Below are 11,152 nucleotides of genomic sequence, written 5' to 3' on the forward strand. Positions count from 1 at the left end.
GCCGAGTGGGGACAGGCGCCGGGACGGGTGCACCGCCGAGCCGAGCGGGGAAGGGCGAAAGGGCGGACACGCCGCCGTGCCGAGCGAAGACAGGCGCCGGGACGGTCGCGCAGCTGTGCCCGGAGAGGACAGACGCCATGGCGCCCACGCCACCGTGCCCCGAGAGGACGGGCGCCAGGGAGGCTGTGCCGCCGAGCCAAGAGGGGACGGGCGCGGGGGTGGCTCCGCGGAGCCTCGAGGGGGAACAGCACGGCAGGAGCGTCAAGCCGAGCGAAGGAACGGCACGGCAGGAGCACCGAGCCGACCGAGGGAACGGCACAGTGGCTCCGCAAAGCCGCGAGGGGAAACAGCATCGCGGCAGCACGGAGCCGTGAGGAAGAGGCGGCCCCGCGGCTGCGCCAAGCCACGCCTGCCGGCACCAGGGGCAGGCGGGAGTGCCAGGGCCCACTGCACGAGGAGGGCGCCTGGGGCTGCCTTTGACAGCCTACACTCTGTGAAAAATGTTTCTAAATTGTGCTCCTTCCAGTAAACTCCACGATCTCGGGTTTCCGTTACTAATTCGTTACTTTGTTGCGCATGGCTCGTATCTTCGCGGCAAAAAAAAAGTGCGCCTTATAGTCCGGTGCGCCTTATCTGATCTACAAAGTTGCAAATTTTGCCGACTCCCGGGGGGTGCGCCTTATAGTCCGGTGCGCCTTATGGTCGTGAAATTACTGTAATTCCTAGAGGATCCATGACTCATTTGCTGGCCAAGGGACCATGTAAGCTCTGCTTTCATATGGAACCAGCTAAAAAGAAAATCTTTCACATCTCTGGATGTTTGCATGATAATATGCTAACAGGGTGGGAAAATACTCAGCAGCAGAAAACAAACCGAGTTGGATAGACTCGTGGGATGAGGATAAAATCAGAATAAACACAGAGAGCAACAGCAGTTTCTCTGGTGCAAGCAGGTGCTGCAGAGGACAGGCATCCCTGTGACAGCAGTCACTGGCACTATCTAGAGCAAATCCAGGAGAGTTCTAAGTCTCCACAAGGGGAATTGAGGCCCCAGGCACTGCTTGGTTGAAATCTCACCTGCATAGTTGTTATTGCATGTTATTTTTGTGAGAAAGGCTCTGTCCATGTCTGAATAATGACACAATTCAATCTGAATCAAAGGAGGATAAATTGCCTTTTAGTGCCAGATACATGCAGTGCAAGGGCTCAGTATTCCTTTGAGCCTATGAAAAGCTTGGTGTGGGAGAGCTGTCTAGCATTATGTAAAAGAGAATCTGATTTCCCAAATAGCATACACGCATTGTAACCACCAAATCATCTTCCCATAGTGCCCTGTATAAATCACTACAATTTGCAGCTTCTCTGACAACAGCCTTACAAACCACAGCTTCCTTCAAAAGCAGCTTTGACTCATCTCCAGGCCAGGGTGAAAAAATAGCATATGGCTTCGTGCATGAAAAGCACACATTATTCCCTATCAACCTGATTTCTGACTTTTTCCCTGATTTTCAAGTTTTGCTTTTTTGAGCTTTCATAAAGTTCTTTTAATTCAATTTTTGCATGTTTACAGAGAAAACTCCAAGGACTTACTCAGAAATAAGCAAAGGAAAGACAGCAGATCTCATCAAGCCCTATGGACATGTCCTTTCAAATTTTTATTTTGTCATACTTCTAAGTCCCGAGTACTTATGATTTCTCATACAAAAACATGTTATTCTCTAAACTGCAGCATATCTTAAAGCTTTCAAAACAGAAATTATATTTTTTCTAATGTTACAGGAATTTACTGTTTTCTTTCACATAAGTTCCTTTAAATTCTTATTTGAGATATCAATTAGGCTGTTTCCAGCATATGGATTGCAATTATTTGGTTCTTTCAGTTTCTTGAACTTGTTTTCCACAGTCTTACAGATATGGCAATCCTTCAGAATGAATAAAATTAACCTTGCAATAATCACTGGTGCACAAAGACAGTGCTTCATCATGGTGGTTTTTCTTGTTATTTCTGTTCACTGAATATAAAAACAGTCGATGTTTTGTTCTCTCAGCTCATTCATTCAGATGTTTTTGTAAAACACTGACACTAGAAGCTGCCCTGTATTTATTCCATGTCTGATGTGCCATTAGTTAAACACCTACTCCCCAGATAAATGGAATTTAGCTCCAAGCGTGCAGACCCTGTCCACCAAACCCTTAATGACATGTTTGCAAATCCATAAATCCTGGCTGTAAGCTTTCACCAACACACAGCTGAAGAAAAAGCCAAGCCTTTAAACACCCAGAAGAAAACCCATGAAGAGACAAAAAAGTGCCTCTGAGAAATGTAGCCCTATGAACCAGAGCTGCAGGAATTGCTGTTTGGGCACAGATACCCCTGTGAAATGCAATTCCATGTGTGGTGGGTACATAAATACATTTCTATGGATACTGGCTGAATCAACATAATCAACTTCTTTCAAATCTGGGATGCAAGTTGAAAACAACAAATCTAAGTTTGAGTGAAATATATCCTTTACCTTTCGAACTTCACAGGATTAAAAATGGCACTGAAGCAAATTACAGAGCAGCTCATCACTGGTGAGACTCACTGAAATGAACTGCTCAGGGTAGATTTCTAATGCATTTCCCTCCTCTTTTCCATCTCCACTGCCTGTGTGCTGGCTGCAGTGTGCTGGCTCTGTAATGCAGAGGGGGATTTCGGGGTGCACATCCTACACCAGCCCAGCTCTGGGTTGTGCTGAGCCAGCCACAGTGCAGTACATGGAAACAACCCAATACATACCAGGGAGATGCACATCAGCATTTTAAAGCAATTTCATGTGCAGCCAGCTGATGTTATAAATCAGTGAACAGAGAGTGATTTGCATAAGTGACAGGGTATATGTGAATCCTTTGGGTTTCCCAAACCTTACTTTATCTGAAATCACGTGCCTTAGTACAATATGTAAATGTGCACATTTTTGTTAAATGACTGAATTGATTAATTACTTCATTTTATTTATTTATATTCTATTAGCTGGGTTCAGCTGTTCCTAGTACCTGCTGAATATTTATGGCCCTGTGTAGCACTAAGGTGGAGATTTGGAGACTGTCTGGCTACTTCCAGATGTCTGGGTACAGATGGACTCTGACTTACACAGGGAAGGTAACGGTGTCACTGTCCCCATCTCAGAGCCCTGCTGTGGCCTTCCTGCCCCACTAACCAAATGACAGGCTATGTGCTCCTGAGGTACTGCAGGGCATAGCCTGACATATTAATGCAAACTGGAATTGAGGATTAGGCTAATATGTCAGATTGTGCACTGAAGTGGGGAAACAGGGCAGGGAGCTGGGAACTGCAGCTTCAGCTGCCATCTCAGCATGACCCACAGAGCTCTAATTCCCACTTTGAACATGGAACTTGATTATTTTATAGGCTGCCCTGTTTCTTTTTGCCTGCTTACTTGCATCCACTTTGGAAGGGATCTTTCCATGGTATTAAGTTCCTGTTGGACCATTCTGCAAGGATCCTTCTCCCTTGTGTGTTTAAAACCACAGCCCTTCAGCCAGCAGTGACTGCTTTCCTGTGCAGCAGCTCTTGTAAATCCTGAGTGATAACTTCTCTTATGTCTTGGTTTTCTCAGAAAAGCCCACACTTCTGTGCTGGCCAAAGTGGTTTGAGTGCACACACTTGGGCTCCTCCAGGCTGCTGGCGCCAGCTCTGCTGCTGGGCTACTGCTGTCTCCAGGGCAGCTGCCCCACAGCTCTCTGGGGGCCAAAGTGCCACTGCTTGACTGACACAAGCTCAGGTGCTGCCCTGAGGGGCTGCAGCCCATCTGCAGCACCAGGAGGCTGACAGCCCTTGGGGCTGATCAAACCCGACCACAGATCCTCCCTGTCACTCCTTCCCTGCACCCTGCTAGCCCTGCTGCTCTGTTCCCCTCTCCTGCCCTGGAACAGAGGCCAGCAGAGTGGTTCTGTTTCCCTCTCCTTTGTACTACTAGAGTTAGGCATTTTTCTTGGTTCCACCTGTGTTCAGAACTCAGCAGAATGCCAGCTGGAGACCTGGAGAATGAGAGGGGTTTGGACTTGGAGAGCCATACCAAGTAGCCAAGGTAAGCATTTGGCTACTTCCCACATGCAAGGCTTGTCTCAGCTTGCAAACAGTCCTCACTGAAGACACCTTTGTGTAGCCCTTCCCTTAGAGCCATGCTGTGTCAGCTCATGAAGGCTCAGCACAGACAGTCCCTGGCATAGCCAGGCTGGACATGCAGGTGAGCAGCCAAAAATTAAACAGCACTCCTTGTTCTGAGGAGTGAGTTATGAAATACACATTCCTAGTGGGGCACTGGGGAGTTGCTAAATGAGTTTGTGATAGTCTCCATAGCAATGGAAAAGCATACTAAGAGGAGAAACCACAGAGAAGATGTATGCCAGAGATATGTCTCCTTGACAACAACCTAGGCATGGGACTGGAGAGAGAGCTGCCTGGAGGAGCTAAAGCTGGATCCTCATGTCCTCTCTGAAGTGACTCAGGACATCAGAAGGAGCTGCTCTTAATAAAAGCAACAAGCACCAAGACAAGAATAAATTAAACCACTGACACTGATTTACATGAGTTAGAAATGTATGTCTGGGTATATCAGTTCATTTACATACCTATATGAATCATGTATGAATTTCATATATTCATATGCTGTAAAGTCAAGTGTTCAAAAATTATTGGTCTTAGTCTAGGCCATGCAGCTGTCTCTGGTTCTCCTGCCTCTTTGCCTTTCAAGATATTCTTTAACAACATGATCAAGGAGATTCTTCTTGTAGGACCCATGCCTGTTCAGCACAGTGTGCAGATGATGCTCACTGAATTGTTGAGTCAATATTTTGTCTTTTCCTTGTTCTTCAATGACTCGCCTCAGGCCTCCTTTATTTCATGCAGTGCAAACATACTCAAAAAGATAGAATAAATTCCCTCCTGACAATTTCTGCAGCAGTTATTACAGCAACAAAGTTAAATGCTACCAAACTGGAATAATGCTAAAAATATCAGCAAAACCCCCAACAACCAAAAAACCTGCAGCTACAAAGGCAAAAACCCAGGAAACAGCAAGCCAAAATTTCTCCAGCTGTACCACTCACCAGCTTGTCTGCAGCCAACAAATCCAGCTGTTACTTTTGCTCTCATGTCTCTTTCTATTTACCCAGATTTTGATATGTTACACCAGCCTGGAACTACTGGAAGACCCCCCTCACATCTTGCTGAGTGCTCAGCCCCTTCAGGGAGAGCCTGAGATGGCTGTGTGCTCTGTCGAGGAACTACAGTACTTGGGAGGATCTAAAAAATACCCTTAATTAAGTAATACCCAAACAAGCAGGTCATCATTCAGTTTAGTGCTGGGTTCTCCCAGTGAACTTTGGCACTCATAACAGATATTGCTGCACAGACTTGGAAATGTAATTTTAAAACAAATTGTAGGGCCTTGTTTTCTTTTTCAATCAGGCACTGAATATTAAACAAAGTCCATACCATGATTTATTGACTGAATGGTGAAGGTAAAGCATGGTATTTTTAAACAGAGTATTGCAACACAGGAAGTTCTGTCACTTTAAATTAAATTAAAATCATAGCTTGGTAGAGGTATTATTGAAATTAAATCCTATTGTTTTCCTCATCTTGCTTATAATTAAATGAAGTAATTGCTCTTTGATTGTTTAGATGATTTAAAATTAATTCCATTGTTATCCAACTGCATTTATTAGCTGACAGAGGCAAATCTCCCAGGACCATTGAATAGCTCTGGCCATGTTCCTCCTCCCTCTCTCCCTCTTTGCTGACTCTTCCCTGCCTTGGAGTTTGCAATATTCCCTGGAAACCAGGAAAAGCCTGTGAATTCTCCTGCAGCAGCGTCAGCAGAGAGGACTTTACAATTTGCTGCCAGCAGTCAGCTTTTAAAAAAAGTAAAGAAAGAAAAAGAAGGATCAGGGAAACTACAGTGAGTGCCTGGGGCTCGGCAGGCTCTGGTCCTGAAGTGACAGGTTCCCCAGACAGGAGGCTTGTGAGGAGCCCTCTCTGCCTTCAGGTCAGCTGCTGCTGAATCCTGGCAGGTCCTTCTGGACCACAATTCACCCCTGTGAGAGGAAAAGGGCCACCAAGGCACCAGGATGGATTTGCTGAGAGCTGGGTTCATCCTACACATGCAATTGCTGGGACAGAATGAAGTACAATCACATTGACTTTGGGCTCACCTAGCACATTTTCTGCTAGCAGTCAGTGTTATTACTCCTTGTGGTCTCTCTGAGCATATTTTTCATTTTCTACACAAAACAGCAGATTTTTATTGCACTTAGCCCAAAGCTACTCCCTGAGGAAGTTTTTATTCCAGAGACCATGATGTCATCTGTGACTTGGACCTGACTGCTCTGGACACTGTGTGCAGACACTTGTGTGCCAAGTGAAAAAGAACAATGACAAAATATCTCCAAGGCTGCCAACATGACCCTGGTGTAAGGTGCCTGCTTGGGAAGGCAATTAAATCCACAGTGCTTGAAAAGGAACACTTGGTGAGAGAACACAGCCCCACGTGGGTCAGGCCCAGAAAACACAACACATCTAAAACAACAGGGGAGGTTTCCTTAATGCCTTTTATCCACGTGGGCAAAGCTGACAGTCTTCAGATGTCCAGACACAGATCTTGCTCACATTGTGTGAGTAATACCACGAAGATAAACCACTTGTGTCTTGTGGCAAGAAATGACTCTGTGTCTGCTCTGGTCCAGCCTTGCAGCTCACCATCCTGGGCTGCATTTGCTGTTGCTGCAGCACAGCTGGTTCTGGAGCAGGGAATAAAAACCCAAAATACAGCTCAGCAGTTTCTCAAGGCAAACATACAGAGAGCACCTCTACCATCCCAGGCTCTAGGAGTGGCTCAAGTCCCTTAAAGGTCAAATATTCTCCCTGAAGTTAGTGGATTCCATACATAAAGGTGAATATGGCCCAGGTTGACACTGTGGCAGGGGCTCTGTGTCTCAGCTGACTTCAGCTGAACTGCAGGTTAGCAGGGCAAGAGGGTGAACCTCAGGAACACTAATGTGAAACTGCCTTTTCTCCTGCCTTTGCTTCTCAGAGGTTTGGTGTTTTTTCTTTAATAGAAACAGATTTGAAAGAGGAACCCTAAATACAATAATGCCAAACTCAGCATAAAAGAAAGGGTTCATTAATATCTCCAGCTTTGTAAGGGATCAATATTCATTCTCTACCAGGTGTGGCAAGAGTAACAGTAGCATCAAGTGCTACTTGGGATACTATTAAACTATCAAATAAGAGAGGAAATTGGAATACAATTGCTATTGTAGGCCACAGAGATCTCAGCCGTGTGTGGAAATTAAGGACTGTGGTAAGAGTAAGCACAAAGCTTTTCACTTAGCAGGGTGAAAAGGAACTGCACGGGATTTTTGGTCAAGGAAGGTACTCCCCTATAGGGCCCTGTAGCAAGGAATTTGTCCTCATACCTCTAACACAAATACCTTGATCTTCTATAGGACATCTCCACCAATTCCTGAAGGTCTATTTTTCACTCTAAACTGAAACAAAAACATAGTGCTGCAACAAAACAGTGACCACACTGTACTCGAGCTCTGCAAGTCTGGGCTTCATTTGTTCAAAACAGCAGCTGGGTCTAGATTTTGCAAATTGTTTAGGTCTTTATAAAAAGCCAAGCTGTAAGCCTTGTGGCAGACATCTCTTGTCCAAACTGTATCCCAAAACTTGAGTGTGGGGATGTGCCCTGTCACAGAGAAAGCACAAACTTGAATGGTTTCTGGTGAGACATTGAGAAATGTGAAATGAAAAACTGACTTGGAAATTAAATGAGCAGAAGTGAATCAATACATTGCCTGTCACATATAGAAGTGATTTTCAAAATGATGACAGCTGAAAGTAAAAAAAATTGATGTTTTTTACAGACGCAATCAGAGTCCCTACCTGACACACATCCATTGCAGCAGTAGAATGACTCCAGGGCTGAACCAGGGGCTGTGGGGTTCAGGTGATAACTTTTGACAGATGAAAACTTCCCCTTCTTCCTCGAGAAGAGCAGAGCAGCAGCAAGCACACCCTGAGGACTGCTGTGCATGCTGGAGAGTCTTGGCAGTGCCCAGCCAGGGGACCCCACTGCTATTGACCTCCATTGATTCAGCATCAGCAAATGCATTCAGTAAATGCAAGGAATTTGTCACCTCTTGCCCAGTTCTAGCCCTGGCTGTGGGACATCTCCTCCCAGCTCACAACACACATTGGAGACTCAGGTTGATACAGGTGGATATAGATCAACAATTCAGCTGCCTGTGTTGAGGATAGGCTTGCAGAGCAGAACTCTGGCTGTGCTGGGAAAATTCATGGTTAATTGAGCAGAAAGAGATGTAACAAACGTGTTTAGGAAAGATCAAAAGAAAATGTCTGTGCTTTTTTTTCTCTCTCTTCTAGAAACCTTCCCTGACTCAATGTTTGTGTGAGTTTAAACGCCATGTCCTCTATTTTCACCACCTAAAACACCACCTCAGTACCTGCCGTGGGGTGCCAGGGATGAGCTTCTGAGAGCTCCCTCTGATGGGAGGAGGATCAGACACTCAGACATTGTCAGAGCTTACCTGAGTGCCTTCCTTCGGGCATGCTGCAAAATCACATGCCTTTACAGTACTGTTTTTGTAAAGCACAATACCAGCTTTCCCACCTTCTTTTAATTTAGACCTTTCCCATACTATGGTTTTTTTCATCTCCCCTTCTTTCTCCTCACACCTCTCCTTTTCCTCTCTCAGCCAGGTAATGTACCCTGGTTTTGTTCCTGGGTGTGGTCCATGACCCTGTAAGTCAGACATCAGGCAAATCCATTCCTACAAACACCTCCAGCCACAGGAAGACACAACCTTCCCCAGCAGCCTGGGAGCAAGCTCTCCCAGGGGGTCAGCAAGGGTCAGCTGCTGGCTGCCCCCCACAGACACTATTACAGACCAGGGTGGTGAGCTCCGACCTGGATTTAGGTTTCTTTAGATGTCAGGAAACCCAGATGAGGCTGTCAGCCCCCTCCCACCGTGTGAAGAACCTCTCAGGGTGCTGGAGTCCCCTGGGTCTCCCCTCCTGGCCACAGCTTCTGCAGGAGCCAGTGTGAAGGGGCTCCCTCCTGCCATGCCTCGTGCAATTCTTGCTGTCAGCAGCAGATGGCCAAATATTACCACACATACATAACATTTACATCCAAAAGGGCACATAATTGGGTAGAAATCGCCTTTCCTTGCCAGCATTTATTTATAAAATGGCATATGTACACTTGGCATTTACCTTTCTATATGCAACATTACTAAATGTGTGACAAATGGTGACACTCATTTCCTTTCCCACTCCTGACATGCTTTCCAAAGTAAAGAGCCTTAAACAAACAAGTAGTAGGTTAAAGCCTTGACCATGTAAACCTCATTTCTTATTTTAGATTTATTTTACAGTATAGAAAAAGCCCTCAAGGCCCAGATCCAGCTGCAGCAAACCCAGGTTAGCAGCAGCTGGCAGCAAGTGGCAGAGCTAGAGGCATCTGGAATTTGAATATAGAAAGTGTTTCATTAAATGCATCAAAAGGCCCAGTGAGGGGTTGGATTGGCAAAGGCACAGGTTCATGATTTTAGCTGTTTTGAAGGAGAGCACACAAAGCTGTTCTCTTAGTGCCTCACAAGGACAGAGAAAGGAGCTTTACCTGCACACTTTAGCATTGCAAAATGTCTGAAAATAACTGATACGGGCACAAGTGCTGATGTGACAAACAGGATCAAAGAGGCGAGGGATTACCTTTCAGCACCTCGGGGCACGCCTGTGCAGACAGTCGGGCACACGCTGGGTTGATTCAGCCAGGACACGTGCCAGACACTGAAAACAAGGCTGGAATTGCAGAGGATTGGGAGCACAGGCACCTCAGCACTGGATTCTCCATCATCTGCTGGGGATGATGGCAAAACCACACCTCTGTGTCTCCCTGCTTTGGACAGGACTCTCCACTCTACTGCTGTCTGCCAGATCCATCTTTCCCAGGCTTGTTTGGAAAACCAAGTTAGTAACTGGCTCCACATCCTTTATTATACATCAGTTAAACAGAACAAAGGGAGAGGGGAAAGTTGACTTGAGCATGTTTTAAGGGAATGATTTTCCTGAAATGCTGCATTTCCAGTAGCTCAGAAATTGCCATTTCACCTTAAAGCGATTAAAGATTACTCCAGGGTGCCAGACATAACCAAACCAAAACGCCTCTTTGTGCACTACTTGTGCAGCACTGGATTTTACTTTTCCTCAGACTGTTTGCAAGCTGGGTAGTAGCATGAATTACTGGAAAGATCCTTGGTGCCACCATCAACTGCAGGAAATGCATGACTGCCCTGTTCTCACACCCTGCTTAATTTTTGGCTGACACTGAAGTTTAGTAAGTCCAAGTGCCAAGTCCTGCATTTTGGCCACAATAACCCCCTGCAGTGTTATAGGCTGGGGATGGTGTGGCTGGACAGTGCCCAGGCAGGAAGGGACCTGGGGGTGCTGGTCAACAGCAGGATGGACATGAGCCAGCAGTGTGCCCTGGTGGCCAAGAAGGTCAATGGCCCCTGGCCTGTGTCAGCAATGGTGTGGCCAGCAGGAGCAGGGAGGTCATTCTGCCCCTCTGCTCAGCACTGGTGAGGCCACACCTCGAGTGCTGTGTCCAGTTCTGGCCCCTCAGTTCAGGGAGGACGCGGAGACGCTTGAGCGCATCCAGAGGAGACAACGAGGCTGGGGAGGGGCTGGGAACGCAAACCCTGTGAGGAACGGCTGAGGGAGCTGGGCTTGTTCAGCCTGGAGAAAAGGAGACTCAGGGGTGACCTTGTCACTCTCTACACCTCCCTGAAAGGTGGTTGTGGTCAGGTGGGGTTGGTCTCTTTGTCCTGGCAGCACTGACAGAACCAGAGGACACAGTCTCAAACTGCACCAAGGGAAATATAGATTGGATATCAGGAAAAAGTTTTTTACAGAAAGAATAATAAAGTACTGGAATGGTCTGCCCAGGGAGGACTGGATGTGGCACTCAGTGCTATGGTCTAGTGGAGATGTAAGGGCATGGGTTGGACTCAATGATCTTGGAGGTCTCTTCCAACCCAGAATTCTGTGATTCTG

Source organism: Catharus ustulatus, chromosome 16 (genome assembly GCF_009819885.2).
Source record: "Catharus ustulatus isolate bCatUst1 chromosome 16, bCatUst1.pri.v2, whole genome shotgun sequence".
NCBI lineage: Eukaryota > Metazoa > Chordata > Aves > Passeriformes > Turdidae > Catharus > Catharus ustulatus.